At 39.0% G+C, this 21,701-nt stretch overlaps 1 long non-coding RNA gene across 6 annotated transcripts in view; it reads left to right on the forward strand.

The window, feature by feature from the left end:
* The window catches only part of LOC106019018 (uncharacterized), a 142,068-nt gene that overhangs the window by 12,287 nt on the left and 108,080 nt on the right, over positions 1–21,701 (forward strand). For all 6 annotated transcript variants that reach the window (XR_011812245.1, XR_011812246.1, XR_011812244.1 and 3 more), the window contains exon 3: positions 6,381–6,491. This is a non-coding gene — a long non-coding RNA (uncharacterized lncRNA). The remainder of the gene's footprint in view (positions 1–6,380; positions 6,492–21,701) is intronic.

Consider the following 21,701-nt stretch of genomic DNA (forward strand, 5'->3'; position numbering starts at 1 on the left):
TCACATGCTAGTTTCTAAAGTGCAAGGTAACATAGAAGTTGTGATGGTAGGGCACTTTTCAGATTCCCCACATTTTAAGAATGCCAGATAAATGTTTGCCTGCTCTGTATTTGAGATGCTGTAAATGAACGCACTTCCAAAGCAAAAATAACAAACAATGTTGACTGAGTTGCTGTCTACCTGCAAATCTAAGCAAGAATAGTCCCTGTTTACAGGCAAAAAAAATAAGCAGACAGGCTGAGGTTAAACTTCCAAGGGGTGGAAGATTCATGGATGGATCTTCTGGTTGTAATATGAGAGATGTCTTGGCTCCAAATCTGTAGAGGACTGTGTAACTATTTCAAACTGAAGCTAATGAGAACTACGGCTGTTTCAAAAGCTTTAAAGATTTCAGTCCTGTATGTTTCATTGGGGTGCTTAAGATGGCTGTATTTGCAAACTTTAAGTTGTATTGTTTAAGGAAAACTGAGGGGGAGAGGGGCAAATTTGCTTGAGTAGCAGGAGTTTAAAACAAAAATCTAACTCTTTGATATCAGTATCAAACAAGTCTTAAAATGAAATGGCTTATTCTGTCATCCTTCGGGTTTCTATTTCATGCAGTTCTTATGAATTGATGCTCGCCCAAGCACATCTATGCTAGCTGTAGAATAGCAGGTGAATGGAGAGCATAAACTATGAAGTGCCATTTAACCTGAAGCTCAGTAGGCCAGCAGCCAGAGGGAATGATCGTACAGACAGGAGCAGCAGGCATGCTGCCCAGGCATCCATTCCCAGCGAGGAGATGGGGCTCAGTTCACACACGAGTGCTTCCGTTGAGTTCTTCAAATATACTTGCTAAACCTCAGACTTGTAGCACAAGAATCAAGACTGAGAAATTTCTGTCTCCTTCATCTTCACTGAGATTCTCTGTAATCATGAAGCTATCTCTTCCTGCTTAAAGTGACCAGCAAACATCCTCTTATTAAGGTATGGCAGCATTCTGCCTGCTGCTGTGGTGGCCATGACAGGATGGCCATCAAAGGGCAGCACTGTCATGACTAAGTCAGGAATTGCTGAAATCTGGTGATTTGGATAAATACAACTGTAACATGCAGGGCTTGTCCTCTAACCCAGCTTCGTTTCTTACTCCCACCCCAAGTACTAGAAAAAAAGTTCAGTAGAACTTAGTGAGTACAACATTTTCTTCTTGACTGCAATTCAGCATGGATACTTGTCTGCAAGCTAATGCCCAAATTTTTTGTGTAATTCAAAATAAAATGGAAATGAGTATTCCCGTGCAAAATCTTGCCAACATTATGTAGTCACCTTGTACTGTTCCTCTGCACAGTGTCACAGTTCAACTGTAGTCTGTTTTCACAGGTTTTTTACAGTGACTTTGAACTGCAGTACATAAAAGTACATGATTTTAGCAGTCATGCTTGGAGAGCAGATGTAATTTTCTTTACTGTTGAGCGTTGTGGAAAATTTACTACAAATATTTAGAATCCACAGGTTCAAGTTAGGAGCTATACCTTCAAAAATTACTGAGACCATTACTTGCTATTTGAAAGGCATAATCCTGGTGACTTGCTTAAAGCTTGCAGACCCTCTTAAGATGAAGCAGTTCAGTGACTTTAATGCACTGTGTGTTTAAATAGCTTTCAAAGAGCAGAGTTGGGGGCATCATATTTAATGCCATTCATGGGGATAAGTACAATTAGTTATAGGTAATGGCAAACGTTGCTAGAATTTGAGCAGAAAACTGGCACTATATGGTACATTTTTTTTTTTTAGGTTCTATAAAGTACATAGACAATCTCGGCCGCAATCCAGGGAACAAAACAGCATGTTAAAAGATTTTATCGTGGTGTAGGGTACTTGGTCTCTCTTTCGTGAAAGTATGTCTCTTCACTCCCACATATAATTAGCAGGAAAAAATGTTACTCTGCTTTTCAATGACATGTTGATTTTTAACTTTAGCATTTTTATACCAATTATGCTTATAAGGATTTTGATTTTTAAAAAAGTCTTGCTGCATAGTGGGATCATAGCAGTGGCTCTCAAATACCGTTTTTGCACAAGTCTTCCTGAAAAATAGACTTTTGCTTAAGTGTAATGGAAATATTTCCATGACTTCAGCAGTCTACTATAGAGGATAAACATTTCCATGAAGAGCTTGCAACTTGAGATTTATTGTACTGTGCCGAATTCATGATAACTGGACAGGGAAAGTCGCTGTGGATCTATATTAGAAAAATACTACTTTATTGTCCAAGCTGCCATGTAAGCAATTAAAAAATGTTCTAATTGCAATAGCCTTTAGTATAAGTAATGTTGGGGTAACAGAAATGTACTTTTTAAAATATCTTGAAGACTAAGATCATAGATCTTATTAAAGGCATGCTGTACGAGCTTTATTAGCACAAAAGAGCTTTGTCTTTGTCCTAACTGACCAGGTACAAATGCCAATGTGGCAGCAAGCAGTCTCGGTTTATGAATTATGGCAATGTAGGGGTGTGGTCAGAGCATGCAGCTTAGCCCCTCTGAGATTTCAGTGGCTCCTCAAGGACTATTGCAGGCAGCAACTGAAATGTCTACAGTGCCATTCTAGTATTAAGCCTCTTTCATTCCTACCCAAAAAGAGAACCTATTTTAAGGTTTGTGTCCTTTAATTTAAAGCAAGCTGCTACAGTGAGGTGTGCAGAGTGGGTTAGGCTGTGTGCTATGGTTACCAGCACTGAACAGAGCTAGATCTGTTAACATCAAAATGGTTGACTTGTCACTCCATAGTAATCGTTCATTGTAAGAAAAAATCAATAGCATAGCTTAAGTCACATATAGCTGATCACATGCTCTGAGGCTTCTGTGGCACTGAGACTAAAAGCCAGAAGTAGGGAGGAGCCATGTCAGGAAACATTTTATTTCTGCTGGGGGGAAGCCTGCCTTGTCATAAGCACAAATTGATTTTTTAATTTTACAGTAATGTGCTGTTGTAATTGTTAACTTGAAAGGCTACCTTTAAGGGCCTGATGTTCTGCCCTGTGTATCCAGGATTCTTACTGGGAGGAGAGTTTTTCTGGATATGTGAGGACTGAGAGATAGTACCCAATCTGTTCAAATCTTCTTAGTAAGATAAAGCACAAAAATTGAAACTGCAGCCTAGATAAGATGAATCAAATGCATTATCTCCTGAAAATTAATTACACACCTGGACCTATTAAAATCATTGATTCAAGGAAAAGTAATGAAAAATGAGAAGTGTTAAGTTTCAATCCAGACTGAGAAAATCTTTAACATGGGCACTGATGTCTCATCAACTTGCTTTTAAATGCCTGTCTTACTGAACCCAGCAATTCCTTTCTGGTTTAATACCTGATATGGTAATGTGGGGAGCGGTGGTTACCTTAAACAAAGAAAATCTTGATACAGGGCAGAAGTAAAATGTGCAGAATATGCCAATTAGATTGCATTTGGTTCTCTAAAGGAAGTAGTTTTTTTTACCTTAGTTTGATTCCCTGGTTTCTTGTTGAAATCAGCACAACCTATGCAGGTTCCTGAGATCTCCCAGGTTAAACTTCTTTCTTACCATCTACACCTGAGAAGAATGCCGACTGTTCTTTTTCCAGCCTCTCCTTTCCCATGCCACTTAAACACTTTAAGCTGGTCAGTTACCAGCACAAAAAATACAACAACAAATACAACTGCAGCCTACTCTAGAGTAAGACACGCGGTTCCTGGGTAGTTAAGAAATACTCACCACTCCACTGACAAGGGAAGCTACTCCACATAGGCACAGCTGAGAACACTTGCTGCTTGATTGTGCATGTTTAATCTGCTCCAGTCCTTACTCATCACCCAGCACTAAGAGGAAGCCTGGAGCATCAGGCATAGCAGCACCATGCTTGGCTGTAACCGACTTCATTTAGAATGTAACTTGTCATTTGGCCTTAAATACAGAGGCATTTTTTCCTCCCACTTCTGCCACAGGACCCCACTCCACGCTGCTCTGTCTCAAACCTTCAGCTGTGCGCCCCGGCTCTGCTGGGGCAGTAGTAATCCATACAGAAATGAGCAAGAAATTAGTGCTGTGCAAAACCCATCTGAGCACCACAGCTAAGGAGGGTATTCAAGGAAACCATTTTGCAGTCTTGCCTATAGCACTACCTGTACGCCAAACCCTGCTGAACCACGAGAACACGATTCCCGGGGCAGCATCACGCCTCCCTTTTCTCCCTGAACAACGAGGCAGAGCTCTTTGCGATCAACCAGCCCTTTCCCTTCCCCACCTCCCGGCAATTAAAATCCCGAAACTCCTTCAGCAGCAGGCGCTCTGCCCCGCTTTGTTCCTCGTGCTCCCCTCGCGGGGCTGGGGTTGGGCGGGGAGGAGGAGGAGAAGGACGGGAGCTTTACCTGCCGCGGAGCCGGGGCCGCCTGCAGCTGCAGCATCCACGGCGGGCGGGCGGGGAGCTCAAAGCCCCGGAGCCATGCGAGCGGCGGGCAGGGAGCGGCGCCGGAGGCTCCGTGCGCCGGGGGCAGGCTCAGGCTCAGCACCGGGCGCTGAACAGCTCCGCCGGGCGCCGCGGGCGGGGCCGAGCCGCGCTCCCCGCCCCTGGGCGCGGGAGGGCCCCGCCGCCGCGCCCCGCCCCGCGGGGGACCGAGCGCCCTTCCCGGTCCTCCCCGCGGCCTGGGGGCGAGGCTCTGCTCCTGCTGCACGCCGGGAGTTGTAGGCGCGGGACGCGGGGCTGGGTGGTGCTGCCCCCTGGGGACCCGGCCCCGCTGTGGGGAGAGGCGCTGGAGGTCGCTGCCTCCTCCCGCCCCGCTGGGCGCCGTGCTCGGGTGATCCCCCCTCGCTGGGGTGTTGTCAGGGGGTGGCTTGCGCCTTTTGCTTGGGGTGGAGGAGTCAACATTTTTAATTAATTTATTTATTTATTAACAAAAGGCTAAGATCCTGCAGTTCTTCCGTAATTTTGCGGGCGTAATTAGAGACAAAGAGATGATACAGTTGTTAAGGTCTTGGAGAAAGTCCTGAAAGGTGTGCCCTGTCCCTGTGCACCCTTCCTCCCTGTCACTGAGATTTAGAAGATAAAACATACATAAAAGCAACTAAATGAAGTCAGGACGCCACCTTCCTAATGAAAAGCAAAGCACTGCAAAAAAATGCTGTAGCCCGATTGCAGCTGCCTTTCAAAAAGGCATCAGACATAAATCACAGAATCACAGAATTTCTAGGTTGGAAGAGACCTCAAGATCATCGAGTCCAACCTCTGACCTAACACTAACAGTCCTCCACTAAACCATATCCCTAAGCTCTACATCTAAATGTCTTTTAAAGACCTCCAGGGATGGTGACTCCACCACTTCCCTGGGCAGCCCATTCCAATGTCTAACAACCTTTTCTGTAAAGAAGTTCTTCCTAACATCCAACCTAAAACTCCCCTGGTGCAACTTCAGCCCATTCCCCCTCATCCTGTCACCAGGCATGTGGGAGAACAGGCCAACCCCCACCTCACTACAGCCTCCTTTAAGGTACCTGTAGAGAGCAATAAGGTCGCCCCTGAGCCTCCTTTTCTCCAGGCTGAACAAGCCCAGCTCCCTCAGCCATTCCTCATAGCACTTGTTCTCCAGACCCCTCACCAGTTTCGTTGCCCTTCTCTGGACTCTTTCAAGCACCTCTATGTCCTTCTTGTAGCGAGGGTAAATCAAAGACATACCAATGTCTCTGCGGGGCTCTTCAGATAATTATGAAGCAGAGTGTCATTATTTACCTTACAAATGAACTGACACAGTATTTCCAAACTAATTCTATGTAGCTCCTTGTCAAAAGAATTGTGGGTTTTTTTCAGTGTATAAGTAAACTTATGATTTTGGTAACGACCATTAAAGGAAGGTTTCTCAAGAGTTGTTTAATACAAGGAGCTAAATGCTTGCAACTTAATTCAGAAGTTTGAGCACTATGCCATCTCTCCCTGTGAGATACGTGGTATTCAGGATATTGGAAAGCCGTGTGTTTCTGCTCTGCAAGCTTTTTGTTTTCCTTCTGGAATTTCGTATTGTTAGATGGTGAGTGTTAAATGGTGCTTTAGCTTTCTCTTTGTAGAGAGGAACTTAGATTCTATGTTAGGATCCTATGCATGGCCCTGGTGTTGCTGCTTTGGAACCCCAGTGCCCAGGAGATGTTTTCTAGCAATTGCACTGCAAGCTAGCAAGTAACATTACAGGGAAACCTGGACAACCAAATTAAACTAAGCAGAATATTTTATTTACATGATGTTAGCAAATCTTTCATTTGGATCATCCTTATCCCTGCATGGTTTATTCTATACTAATGATGCAGAAGAAGTAAGGCTTACTGTTACTTTTTCAATAGGTTGATATTGCAATGGTTTCTCTTCCTCTTTCAGATGTTTTTTGGATAGTTCTTAAATGTCAGCGTAACAGGCTTCCTTGATAGCAGCTGGATCATGCAGCCACACTCTACTGAGCAAGCTCACTTCTGCAGCTCTCCTGAAAAGGTGAGAAAATGACACAGATTCTGATATTACATACTGCATAGTGATTTTTGGTTTTATCCACTATTGGATTTGTGTTGATTCAAAAAGGTTCCTGCTCTGATTCTACATTATATGCCACCAGCATACTAACTTGATCACAGTGTAAGTGAAGTCTGTGGAATACATACAGCTGTCTTATAGTTATTCTAATTCTGGCTACATGACAACCATCAAATCACTTCCTAAAGTACCTTCCCTAGAGTATTTCACAGCTTACTTAAGTCAGAATTCTGTATTCTTAGTGCCATACCTGAACTTTTCATCATTATACAGTTTGAGCAAACTACAGTAGAGAAGCTTACAATAGTATTTACTACATTAGAATTTTTATTTGACTGAACTTGTAGGTGTAGGAAGTGTTTATGAGACTACAAGGCAAATGCTGTTCTCTGAATAATGACTCAGAGTTATTAAAAATGAGTTCTGGGTATAGTCAAAAACAAATCATGAAAAACAGAATTTCTTCCTTTTGTCATTTCCTACACATTCAAGTAACAATAGAATGTACATCCTCAAAATTGGAACTTTGGTGTGGTAGTGTGGGGTAGAGGGATTCTACATCTGAAATAGCAGGGAACTTGAAATGATAGAGAGCCTAGCTGAGGTAAATGGTGTAGTTGAGAAAAGCTTTCAGGAGTATATATAGCTGTGGGGTATCCCAAATTACAAAACCAGAAATTAGCACAGGGTTTGCTTGTGTGGAAGAGTCACACAACTCCCTTCTCTTTGCATTTTGTCCTCACCCCATAATCACGATGAGGCCAAGTTCTTTTTTTAGCTGAAAGCACACCAGTAGCCATTTTCTGCTTTGGAAAAAAAAATGAGACGCAACCAAAATATAGTCAAAATACTTGTGAATAATCTAAATATGATAATTCAAACTCACAGATTATTATTAACACATATTATCATTCAATTAAAGGACTTAGTGAGAACAACAGTTCTTTATAAAATGCAGATAACAATAATTCATGTCCCAGATCTCACATCTTTCTTACTCTCATTTTTTATTTCATACACCTAGTCCTTATTCTAACTTTTTGGGCACTGAAATGGAAGAAGAATAAGCATCACTTTGCTCCCAAATTCACATAAAAATTCTTGAGCACTACTTTTGAAGCTGGAATTAGCTCTGCCTATATTAAGTAAGTTTATTAGAGTTCCAAATAGTTTTGGACAGAAGTAAAAGTAGAATGACTTTATCATATCAAGTATGAAAAGTTCTTTAAGGTCTTGCATAGGCAATCATCAACCATTTGAGTACAGCTGAATAACTGGATTCATGGATCCTGCTTTCTGCTAACAGCAGCTGTAGTGTGCTGTTGTCAGCAGCAACCAGCCTGCTTACCCTGCAGACAGAGACTCCCATTTTCCTGCACAAGTAAAATGAATTCAGGGAAAGCCAGATAGGAGAACAAATTTCTTTCCAATTTCAGTGGCATCCCTGCATTTATCTCAGCAGAAGGACTGGAAGAAGAAATCTTAGGAAAGAAAGGCAGAAAAAGATTACTAATTTTATTTTCTAAGGATACCTCAATGTATTACTTGTTTTCAGTTTGTTGTATGTCCAAATTCTTATTGATGGGCTTAGCAAACATTTAATCAGACATTACTGAAGGATCACTGATCATTCTATCTAAGGGTTTACGCAGCTATGCTTCCAAAGGTTTTCTCTTACTATGTTAAAGAACAGCAGATGTCATGATTCCTCCTCACTACCTCCATTTTCTCATCCTCATTAAATTATAACCATGTAGCATCAATGCTTCCTTTGCCTTGCAAAGAAATAGACTAAAAATTAAAATAGAGGAAGAAGTTCTGTTTCATTGATACTGGAATAGAAAAGCAGAGCTTGTGCCAAATGGTGTAGCTAAAATACATGACGCAGCCAGGTACAGTTAAGTCTTGTATAATTGAAAGGATATATGAAATAAATATAAAGTATTTAAGTATTCAAAAATGCAATAAACTCTCTAATAAGTGCTTCTTAGAGGCAGCCTTGATCTGCCCTTAAATAGTCACTATCTAAATACATTTTTGAAACTATTTTTAGACCTTCTAGTTCACATAGAGTACTGAAAATTGCTTTGAGATGTCCTGCATAACTTTTTCATGATTCTTCATTTGAAGGTAAATGATTTATCACTAAGAGATTCCATGGCATGGTACTCTGTATGTCATTGTAACAGTCTGTTTATAACTGTTCAAGGATAGATATTAAATACACAGAAAAAGTAGGCTGAACTGAGAAAGCAGGTCATTTTAGAATATCTAGAGATGTGTTTTTTTTATGGGGGACTGTTAACAAACGAGCAAAAAAATGTGCAAAATAGTTGTAGGTGTGGGAGATTTCACAACTCTTATAGGGGTTGTGTTAGACAATGCTTAGAGGTGTTAATTAGACGGTCCACCCTTTTCTGGTAATCCTCAAAGCTACAGGGAATCCAGGAAGATGATCAGGTTGGCGCTTCACAGAAAGAGACTTCAGCTGTTGTGTTACCAGAAATAAAACAGAGCATGATGTGTTACCTCTAATTGTGCCATATTGTTGGAAAGCAGGCAGGTAAGGGAATTCAAGAAAACAGAAAATGGAAGAAGCAGGGAAAGCAGTGTATACTGAAGACCAAGGCCCTGGAGTAGGTATTGGAATTATTGCCTGTGGGTTCTGTCATCGCTATAGAGATTTTTTTACTAATAGTATGATTTAAACGTATCCTTTCATATATTAGTAACTAGTACCCACAGTGGGAAACTAACGTCCCTGTTTATCTTTATGCCATGGCTTCTGATACCCTTATTGTGGAGCCTTGCATGAAGAATGCAAAACTCAAGTCAGAAATATTTTTGATAGTCAAGAAAAGCCTGTGCCTTGTTCATGATATAGGAGCTGTCCTGTGTGTAAATAAAAAAAAATTGATTACGCTAACCGTCCTGCTGGTGGTAAGGAAGGATAGGATGACTCATAATGACTAAACAATATTTGCAATTATTAGGAGGTAAAAGTTGATCAAGTGAATAAAGTGGGGTTACTTTTTCCATTCATAGCGTTGCACTGATAAACGAGTATTTTACTGTCAAAGTCCAAAATAGTAAATCTACGTAGTCTTCTGTTCCATGTTTAGTTTAACTTTAGTGGAGCGACATCTCAGTCTGAAAGGCAAGCAAATATGACCCTATAATTAAGCTTAGTTAAAAAAAAAAGTGCCAATTAAATGCCAAATTAGTAAGAATAAAAAATTGATTTTAATATAGTTTAAGTATGCAGTCAAAATAATGCTAATAAACCTTGATTATTTCAATATAACTTAAATTTGAATGGCAACAGAATAGCAGTTGTCATCAAGAACTGAAAGCTTGTAGTTTACGAAGGCACTATTGTAGCCTTGTTACACTGATTCCAAATCACTTACTGGATTGTACAACCTGAAGGCAAATAACTGTAGATTAAGACATGAAGACATCTAGAGCTTAACAGTTAGTATTCTTATTTAGTGTTCCTGTTACATGAAGTTAGCTTGAGGCTACCTATAATTTATGGGGAGATTTTTTTTTTTTTTTCTGTCTATGGATGAGAATTATTTTTCTTTGGCAGGAAAGAAAAAAGAAATAGTTATCTGAGACCATTTTTGACATTTTGCTGCTCAGCAAACTGTCCGATGAACAGTTACAGTTGAATCTGTCTACAGTGTTTTTAAGCAGTGTAGTTATCCAGGCTAGTAGATTATGCTTCGGATTTCTGAAAGAATGGATGTTCTTTTTCATGTCCAATTGGCCAGGATAATTGTAGCATCCAAGGGAGCAACAGAAGAGGTAGATAGCTTTTAGCTCTGTTCTGATAATCAGAAACAGCAGGCATCTCATGGCCTTTTCCTGCGAACAGTTTTAATGAATTGTAATAGGTACTACAAACCTGGTTTCACTGGCTAAATAAAAATGGCTTAAGTCAAAACCTTTTTACATACAAATTGTTTGACTAAGTTCTATGCATAAGTGAATATTTCTTCTATTAATATTTTTTTAGGATGAGATGAATTAAGTTATTTGCATAAAGGTGGCAAGAATATTTCTTGGAGACAGCTAGAGAACAACTATAGGAATAAATGCTACCATGACCTTTTTATCATTTTCAGGTCTTTTGCCCTCCTATTCTGAACTGCATACACTCATCTGTATTCCTTCTTGTTCACTGTCCATTTTTGGGATACAGACAGGTTCTTCATTTTTGGATTTAAATAACAGTTCAGGCCTTCCTCTTTATTAAACAAATAAAAAGCAGAATCAGCACATGCCTGGTACCACAAACAGTTGCTTACAGCTCAGTTACAAAACCTAGGGATTTTTCTACTTCTGAATGTTTATTAGTTTAGGATGATTCTTTAAATTGCCTACCTGTTCTAGCATTTTGGGCTCAACATTTAATCGGGCTAATATTGGCCGGCTCCTTCAGCACCCATGGGTGCATTCTTATCGGGGCCAATGGATTTGTGGATATCAAGTTTGCTTAGCTGATCTCTGACCTGATCTTCTTTGACCAAGGGAAAGCCGTCCTTTATCTGGACTTCCTCTCTTGTCTTCAGCATCTGAGATTCCTGAGGGCTGATCTTAGCAGTAAATACATGTAACAAATGGCTAAGTCCCAAATAGGGTTACAATCAAAGTTTACAATTTATTAAATGAATAGAGGTAAGCAAACAGCGCTGGGTGCACCGGGAGCCTCTGCTCCACCAAGACGCACACAAGTTACATCAGGTGGCTGGTTTTTATGCTCCTAGGCTCCTACATACTCATTATTACTTCTAGAAAAGGCAGAGTTATTGTAATTAGTTTCCGGAATCGAAACCCTCCTACTGGTGCATGCGTATCAGTCTCCGGTGGTCCTTTGGGGGTCTCTCGAGCTGAAGGCTCGTAGTCTTCCTCCCAGGCTTTTTTTCTTGTCTTTCTCCTTTGTCCATCTTGGCTGGATGTCAGAGACTTGTACAGCGTCCCCTGCAAGCTTTGTCTTTTAGTCATCCTTCAGCTTTCCCCTTCTCCTTAATCTCTTGGCCAGATATCAGAGACTTGCATAGTGTCCCATGCAATAGTCATAATAGTTAGCAGTTATACTGAAACCTCTTTGTTCTCTTATCCCTTATTGACACAAATTGCTGGACTATTCCTTTGCAAGATACAAGAACTATATACATTAACAACTCTGTTTTTCTTAGACTTGTGGTTATACAAGGGTATGTAAGACAGAAGGTCACATTCATCATACCATGCGGCCCTGGCATTGTTCCATACTGACACGAATCAGATGAACACATTTCACATACAGAAGCAAAAAAGGCATTCAGGAACTCTGCCTTCTCCATATCCTTTGTCACCAGGGCACCCACCCCATTCAGCAGTGGGTCAATATTTTCCCCAGTCTTCCCTTTTCTACTGATGTATTTGAAGAAACCCTTCTTGTTCTTCCCAGATCTAATTCCTTCCCAGATCTAATTCCAGTTGGGCCTTGGCCTTCCTTGTTGCATCCCTGAATACTCTGACAGTGTCCCTAAATTCCTTCCAAGTGACCCGTCCCTTTTTCCACATGCTGTAAACTTCCTTCTGTCTGAGCTTCTCCAGGAGCTCCCTTGTTCATCCGTGCAGGTCTCCTGCCCCCTTTGCTTGCCTTCTTGCTCATAGGGATACACTGATCTTGAGCTTGGAGGAAGTGATACTTGCATACTGACCAGCTGTCTTGGACCCCTCTTCCTTCTAGGGCCCGAACTCAGGGAATTCTTCCGAGTAATTCCCTGAAGAAGACAAAGTCTGCTCTCCTGAAGTCCAGGGTCGCAATCCTACTTTCTGCCCTGCTTCCTCCTTGCAGGATCCTCAACTCCACCATATCATGGCCACTGCAGCCAAGGCTGCCCCCTACTCTCACATCTCCAACTAGTCCTCCCTCATTCATTGATAAAAGATCCAGTTAAAATATGTTAGTACTTGGTCCAGTTTAAAATACTTCTCTGGGTAAGCATTTAAATGACGAGTGTTCATTTTGAGGTGATTTTTCTTAGGTGGTTCAGCAAAATCTCCATTAAAAACCTTCATGAAAGTTACTCAGTTCCAAGAAGTTAGTGAGAAAGCATGGCTGAATTAAAAATTTCCTTTTTTATTCAAGTCTGCCCAGATCTTTTATTTAAGATGATATCATAGAGAGGAAATATTTAAATTGTATCATAGTTTGATACGATTAATGTCCTGTAACATGAGTAACCGGATGGGAAGCTTTTCAAAGTTATACTGGATGAATGACCAATTTCAGAAAGGTTTTTTCATGGTGTGGATATCTGAACAGTATGAAAGACATATGACTTCTAAAAGACTTTTGCTCAGAAAACTGAAGAATACTGAGATAGAGTTTGTGACTCGTCATCAAAACCATTTGAAAGACGTGTCCCTTCCCTGTCATCTGATTGTGGAATAACTTTTACCTCCCTTCATATATACCCAAAATTTCTATGGTGGTTTACCTTTTTATTTGTTTTTGGAGCTGTGTAGCAGATAGTGTTGTGCAGCAGGGCTGCTTTCAAGAGAAAGAGAAAAGGAGAGCAGACAGGCAGGCGAAGCACAGAAACAGTCCTATGTTTGTTGCACAGTGCTGTCCATGCTGGACAGACATAAGTTATGTTATGGAACACAGGAGGGAAAACCATTATTTAAACAGGTAAGAATAAATAAGGCAAAATGCCTAGAATGCAAAAACACTTTGAGGGGCAGAATAAAATCTAGGCAATGACTGTGTCCGAAGAGACTTGGCTGTCAGAGAACAGAATGGGAGCATAGTAGGGAAATACTGCATAAAAAAGAGATCCAAAGAGAATGTTTAAAGATTTTCAGGCAACTTGTAAATGTACCAAGGAGAATTTTTAATCTGCTAGTAGCCTTAAGGGGGGCAAATATTTAATATGGATGAACTGAACTAATCCGTAGAATAACAGGAAAATAATTATCACTAAAATTTAATTTATCCATCAGATACCAACAATGCTCTGGTTGCTTATGAAGACCAAAATCATAGAATCACTTAAGTTGGAAAAGGCCTCTGAGATCATCTAGTCCAAACTTTTTACCTCTGGAAACTGTTTTTATTTGGATGTCTAAACCAGTTGTGTTTGTGTACCTAAAATGGACTTAGAGCTAAATTTCCAGTTGTAATTTCAAGATTTTGGATGCTTTAATTGTTGGGGGTGCCTCATGTCTTAGAGCAACTTTTTTGGGGGGTGGGGCTGATTTTTTGCTAAAGGATCAGCCTTTTTTAAGGGGTCAGGCTGGATCACTTCCAGAATAACTCTAAGCTTGACTTGAACACAAACTGGAAAATATTGTCTGGACTCCACAGTTAATATTTCACAGAGGTCAAGTTAAATTGATTGATTCATTGATGCTTGTCATGTCATCAAAGAACAGCACTAGTTAAAATGTGCAACATCTTGTATATCTGAATTTCATGTTTCTGGTTCTTGCTGTTCCTAGGAAGAATGTGTGTTCCTCCTATCAAGTGCCATCTTTTATTGGAATTCCACTTGCTAAAGCAACCAGATAATTTTTTTTTACCACTTGGACAAAATGACTCATCCTTCTTCTGGGAGCAAAACATATTTAATAGTAATAAGAACTGATTATCCAAACTTGCCCTATCTGTTGTGACAAGCACTTCATAAAACTTGATAAAAATAGTAAATTTTGTTGCTTCTTTTGCAAGTTGAAGTGTGCTAATAAGTTTCAGCCAAACTTGTCCAGTCAAACAAAGCTTCTGAAGATTAGAACATCATCCTTCAGCAGGAAGTCAGTAAGCTAAATAAGGGTTGCTGGGAATGTTTGTATTGCTTTCTCCATACCATGACCACCAAAAAAAAAAAAAGTATTTAATTTCTGGCTGACTATAACCAATGTCTGAGTCTTGATCTTCTAGGAAGATTATTGATTGTGTATGGTAGTAGCTTCCACATTAGCTCTAGTAGCAAATTTAATGATCAGTAAGTAAATACTGACAGCATAAAAACTGCAGTCTTCCATTATTCATTTGAATTGGATATTATTTATTTATTTATTTTTAGGAGAAAACTTCATTGTTATGGGTAGAGCAAAAGAGCTTCTGTTTTTTATTTAATGTTTGTTTATTTTGGAGTACAAGGCCACTTACTGTATTACTACTTAACAGAAGAATATTAAAATACCATTCTTTTTGTAAACTGTTTGGGAAATGAAAACCTAGTATTTGCCCCTCTTATAGCCCTTCAAAAGTACTAAATATGTGCAGACTGTAACTAGTTAAATCTTAGTAGGGAATAAAATAATTTTACTTAGCATCTTTGAAAAAACAGACCATTAATTGAGGTACCCAAGTATAGATCACTCTACCTACTTCTGGAAATCCAGGTTGGGAGGTTGCAGAATGCTTTGTAAGTCAAGCTAGTTTAAGATTGAATTATTGCCATAAATATTTTGCATACAAGTTCCTAGTCAAAATTTAACTTTAAATTTTTAACTTTAGATCCTCAAATTAATTTTGAATACCGGATTATTTAAAGAAAAAATGATGTGATCATGACACAGTAGGAAAAGGATCAAATTAATTTAAAAGCATTCATTAAATATTAGTCCATACTGAAGCCATATGCTGCTTATCTGGTAAAAATAAATAAATAAGTTGCTGTAATAAAAAAAAAGTTAGGGAAAACTTTAAAAAGATTTGTGAAACGGACTTAATTATCTGCTCAGACATAACCATTTAAGGTAGTACTAGAGACATGAGATGTAATTAAAACTGTAATTAAGTGATAAAAAAGTGATAGAAAGTGATAAAAACTAGACCAAAGTCTATAATGTATACTAAATAAGTAAAGAGGGAGGAAGTAAAAGAAGAAAAAAAAAATATGTCTGTGTGTGTTTACAGGCCAAGCGTCTGTTTAAGCATTCCAGTGTTATTGATTACTAGTATGTGGAATATTGAGAGCATAAAGTTAATGAAAGACCATATGTCGGTAACTGTGACTTGTATTTTACAAGTAATGGATCTCCTATGTAGTGGGAAAAATATTTAGTGCCTAAAAAAATGATCTCACTGTACCCTCCCCTAAAGAGTATGGCATGAAAAGCCGTGAATTTAGCTTCAGCACTTGATTGACTCATTCTAGCTGAAAACAGAGCTGGATGCTCAGAGTTAATTTATGCTGAAGTCTGACTGCTTCCCAAGTAAAATTATTCAGAAGTGGAGATTTCATTACTTTGCTGTTTTCTCCACAGACTGCTGCTGATTAACCGCAGCTTTAAAATTTTCCTTCTGTGTCTGATGAAGCTATTTTTGCTTCTTCAAAGTAAAACCTGCTGTGATGGAGTGGCAAAGTCGCTGATGATATAAATGGCACACTGGTCAGCTCTTACCTTGATCAGCTTTAAATAAACATTTGTTTCAAATGATGAAACAATTCATGTAAACATAACAAATCCAGTTCTGGAAGGAGCCAGTGCCTATGTACTGACTCCAGGTGGTTTATACCAGCGTTGAAGATGAGCAGGATCATCCCCTATAATCAGCAAGGTTTTCAGATGAACCTTCCTTCCACCAGACATTGGTGGAAGATCCTCTAACAGTAAGAGAAGGGACAACTTATCAGCGAGGGGAGCAAAACAAAAACCAAGAGCTCAGAGCTGGGCAGGAACCACTGCAAACAGGATTTTACTATGCTGAGACCCGTTTCTTAGGAAGAGTGATAAAGCTGGGGGAATGCTTCTGACATGCTCGTTTAGCCAATGTGCGGTCTTCAGACATTCTGAGTGAGGAATACTGCAAAGGCAGCTTTATATAAGAACTGAAGAATTATGCTCTGTGCTATATACTGTAAAGCTATAAAGCACTGAAAGTTTCCATAAGTTTGAGAGTTGTTGTGTGTCTTTTTATTTTTAGAAAAAGTATAACACTTGATCAATCACAGGCAGTTCGGGCCCTCTGTAATCAAACGGGCTTTGTATGCTTACGATGCTCTTAACTCCTTAGATCTTCAGAAGTTAGCCATCTCTCTTCTAAGCAGATAATTTAAAAACTTACTTCAGTTCCTCGTTTGGTTGTGAACAGTTCCAAATTTTCATGCAAGGGGAAAGAAAAAAAAAAAAAGTAGCCAGAATTAGAACCATGAGTTAAAAGTACTTTAAACACGGTGGTGCTAGTGACTTCAGCAGTAGATGTTAGTACTGTTTAATGACTCTTACTTTATAATAATGATCATTGCACTTTAATAAGGAGTTTTAACCCAAACAACGCTTTTTCATCAGCAAAAGGATGTTGAACATGAATGGTTTTTTTGCTTCTATGTAATATATAAACTGCATTATTTTTGGAGCAGAGCCCTTAAATTCTTTCAGTTACTGCTAAATGATGGCATTGATTCTGTAGAAAATTCTAGCTAGTGCTGTGTCCACTGGGAACTTTACCAGTTTCCCAGTTGATCTGTGTTTCAGATGGCCATGCCATTTTGGGGAAAGATCTATTTGTGTTTGTTTTTAAATCTATTAAAAAAAAAAAAAAAGGTAATTCCTTTATATATTTCTTTTTTTTTTTTTCCCATGTACAATACTTTTGTCATCCTTATAGCTGTCTAGTTAGCACCTTGTTATTACTGCTGTGTTGGAAGTAAAAGCCATAGGTCTTTTTCTTTCTGTAAGAGATGCTTGATGTCTGTATTGCAGATGAATTGTGTAAAGGGTGCGGAGTCTATTTTCTTTTTTTTCTCTGCCCTTTCGTTTAAATTTGTGTCATTAATACATTCCAAGAAGTGATTTGGATTTATAAATGAAAGGAAGCTTCCAGATTAGCTCAGTAAATTTGGATTCTGGACTAGTCAAACAAGCATTTTCACAGGGAAGGCTTGCTACTTCTATTAAGAGTGACATGAATGTTGTGACCCATTGCTTGGCACAGTTTCATTTTCCTCGCTCCGTCCTACACGCAGTCAGCTCTGGACAGAAATGTTTGGCTGTATTAATCTTGGTTTAAGTGGGAAAAGCTGAAGGTGGTCTTTTAAAATATAGGATTTTGCTTTTTTCCTGCTTCCTGCTGAACTGTTCAGTGTATAGTCCAACAAATTGCACTCTAGTCCTTCCTAGCAATCACTTACTCACTAAAGCAGAACAGTTTCATCTCACTTATTTCATGGCATATGACTAACTACTTCCCAGTGAAAGTTGCGTTGTTAGCTTGATATGTAGTCCCATACTAAAGGCAAATGCACTGCTAAAAATACAAATCTTATCCGTAGCAAAGGAAGGTGTCATGAAAAGGTCTCAATGAAAAGTCAAATAAACATATGTAAAATCATAACAGGGAGACTCTTAATTTATTGATCATACCAATGCAATGAAAACTGAATTGAAACATCGGCTTGTCATACTGCTTAAAATAATAGTCTGTGTTCAGAATCCTCTATCAAAATAGTATGATTTCATTTTACAAGGCGACCGAAGGGAACCAAAGCTTTGCATATTTAGTGAAAATACCATTGAGTTCTCAAAATTAGGAATATAACAACTTCTAACTGAAAAATGCGTTAGGTATTCTCTATATCTCAAGACACGGCTATATAAGTTTAAGTTGCTGGGTTTAAACCTCTTTTTTATAGAGGACTTTTACAAACAAGTCCTTGTAAAGTCAAGGATGGTTCATTAATGTGATTAGTATTATTCATTTATAAATGTATTCTTACACTGAATTATATATACCAGCAATAGAGCCTTCATTTTTCTGCTTCATATGATGAACGTATACCTTAGCTTTCTCTGTACTGTATTTATAGCGCGTCATATACCTACATTGCTAATCTTTTCTCTTACTCAGTGACTTTTTCCCTTCTTTCATTCAGTTTTATCTGTAGTCATAAAAGGTAATCTATATTTAATATGTCTGTATCCAGCCAGGGGATTAAAAATCTAAAAATATTTTTACTCCAGCACGTGCCTGCAGGCTTGTATTTCATTGCATTCTCTGTCAGAACAGAGAAGAATGTGGTCAGGAGGAAATTGGCTAGTCTTTTGATCAGACAGTATATTACCTGAATCATTTTAAGAGCTGATGGGAGAGATTTTCTATTCCTCACACCAAATTTGCTTTGCTGACTGAGGCAGCCTACATTAAAATGTTGTTAATAAATAATACCCTGTCTCTCCAAACCATCTTTAATAGCAGCACTTATGTCCTAAGGGAGAGTGGCTTGGAAGTATTCCATATTAGTGTTGAAAATTTTCTATTGAGTGTACTGTGAGCCCTCGAAGTTTACTTATAGAATGGAAAAGAGGAGTATATAGATTATTTTATCCCACATTGAACTGTATGTTGGGAATTTAATAATGATTACTGAGTTTCTGTACTGAGGGCTGGTGACGCCCCACCTCGAGTACTATGTGCTGTTAAGGGCTGCCCAGTACAAGAGAGGTGGAGATACAGGAGAGTCCAGCAAAAGGCTTCAAAGATGGTTACAGAGCTGGAGCATCTCTTCTTGTGAGGAAGGGCTCCTGTGAAAACTGGGACTGTCCAGCATAGAAGGCTCAAGGGGATCTCATCAGTTGGTGTAAGTACATAAAGGGAAGGTGTAAAGAAGATGGAGCCAGGCTCCCTTTACTGGTGTCAAGTAACAGGAGGAAGAGGGCACAGACAGAAGCATGGGAGGCTTCCTCTGAAAATTAGGATACAGTAGCTTGTTTGTTTGTTTGTTTTTTACTGTGATGGTGACTGAGCACTGGCACAGGTTGGCCAGGGAAGCTGTGGAATCTCCATGCATGAAGACACTCAAATCTTATCTGGATGTGGTCCTGGGCGGCCTGCTCTCTGTCACCCTGCTTGAGCAGGGGGTTGGACCAGATGCCTCCAGAAACCTTTTCCAACCTCAAACGTTCTGTGATTCTGTAAGAGAAAGGTTTCTCTCTGCACTCTGTTAGGATTGTTGCAGGTAATGGTGCATGCTCTTTTAAGCTGACAGCCTGTCATCCTCAGTACATCAGGCATCCTTATTTCATTATCTGGTGAGACTTCTTTACATTGTCTGTACTGCACCATGTCTCATTGAGCTTTATGATGCAGAGAGAACAGAAGTTTGGCATAGGAAGTGTACAAAAGTACCTGATGCAGCAACACAGTAATCCCGATCAGTTCTTGTGTGCAATTATAGAAAAATTTTTCTTGTCAAAAAAAATTACTCAAGACTAAAAATCTGATTATCTATGTCTCCTACAACAAATGTGTGCTGAGTGTTTTTCAGATTCTGCCTTTAGTGATACCCAAATTTGATTTTTAATACCACATAGGGTATTTATTAGTAGAACTCTGAATATATTGACCATAATTTTGGGGTAGCTGTGGACAAATATGAAATTGTTTGACCTTGTTTAGAGATGTAAAATATCTTTGTGCAGTTACATTTGTGGTGTGGAAAAATGTACATCGGCATGTTGAACTGCAGGCTGATCATATAAACAGGTGTACTTGTGGTCTTAATCTGTTTGTACCAACTTAATGGAAAAAGATCTTATCCAAATGCTCTGCGTTTAGCTTTCCATTTGAAGCTCTATTACATTCCTGGTTCTGTTTTACTTACGTACAATAGTTTTTAATGTTTATTCACTAAGCTATTGATGACTAAAAATGTAGCAGAAAAGCTTGAAATAAAGAATAATTATTTTTGGTGGATCTTATTTAAATCTGTAACTTTATAGATTACTGCTTTTTTTGTTTTTGTGGATTTTTTTATTTTTATTTTTAGAAACTCATTGCATATAAAATACAGAAGAACTGCTCAGAAGAACTAGATTGATTTAAACAATAAAACTTGAAACAGCCTGGCTGTTCTGTATTTCATCTTGATGAGTGAAGTGTATGGTTATCTCCCTATCCTTCATACTCCCCCCTGCAACCCCCCAAATCCTTGGATATTTTTGCAGATGTTGCATTTTTATTTATTTCAGGAGCCCATGAAAATCGATCACTCTGGTCATAAGTGCAATTTTCCAGATCAATTTCCAGGTATTGGCAGATTAATGTAGTAACTGTACCGAAGTCACAGGCAATTGCTCATGGTTGCTCTTGCATGCTTAGTGATAAAGTATAAATGTGCTGGTAACCTAAGCTCATCTATTGCTAACATTGGTAGGAGGATGAGTGAAAAAAGAAAACAGCTTGAAATTAAGGTGGCAGAGATCTAAGGGACAGAGCTGTACCATATAGCAGGTCCTAAATAAAAGGCTGGCAGTTTTTCTGCACAGCTGGATGAATTTGATGCATGTGGGGCTCTTTCTGTTCATGGTTGTGATTCCCTACCCTGCAAAGAATAGTGAAATTCAGTGAAAGCACAAAAGCTGTCAAGAAAACTAGCAGCTATCAAGAAAAGGCACATGGAAGAAATCAAACTTTTTTACATGCAAGATTTTTGTCTGGTTTTCTGGATTTCACAGAGAACTGACTTTGCTGATAATCGTCTGCATTGCTGTGTGAAGGGCTTACTCACGAGTCCTAAGAAGGTTCAAGAAGGAATTCAAATTGTCACTGTTCATAAAGTAATCTGTATGTAAATACCATAAATTTGTTGAATAGTTGTTTGACTTAACAAGAGTGATTTAGTTACTTTTAATTCTATCCCAGTCAGGACCTTAAATCATTACTCTGTGCTGTTATGAACATAAAAGATAGAGCATAACAATTCTCCCTACCTGTTAGACATGTTCCATGTAGCAGAAGGGAGCCAGTAACATATGTCTGGATAATCTCTCAAGTTACTTGATTAACCCTGTTAGAGACCAAGACCCTCTCGCCTTCTTTCTCTGGAATTAAGACATGAAGCCTAATGTAAGCAGTTCAGAAATGAGCTACAAAAGTATTTTTTAGGGACTCTTTTCCAAGTGGCTTGTCTTTGAGTTCATTCAGCCCTACATGATTGAAAAAAAAATATATATTCATCAAAAAATACCTTTAATTATATAGATTACTTGGGTTTTGGTGTTTGTTTGTTTTTTTTACATTTCAGTTCTGTTGCTTTGGGGAGAAAGGTTGCTTTTCCTGCTGTTCTTGTATTGTTAGTTGTAAAATATGCATGCTTGGTTACAACTGTAGTGAAGCAGAGTCCTAGGGAAACATGAGGGAAACTCACTACTAAGTGTTTGGAA

The sequence above is a fragment of the Anas platyrhynchos genome, chromosome 12, assembly GCF_047663525.1.
Source record: "Anas platyrhynchos isolate ZD024472 breed Pekin duck chromosome 12, IASCAAS_PekinDuck_T2T, whole genome shotgun sequence".
In the NCBI taxonomy this organism is placed as follows: domain Eukaryota; kingdom Metazoa; phylum Chordata; class Aves; order Anseriformes; family Anatidae; genus Anas; species Anas platyrhynchos.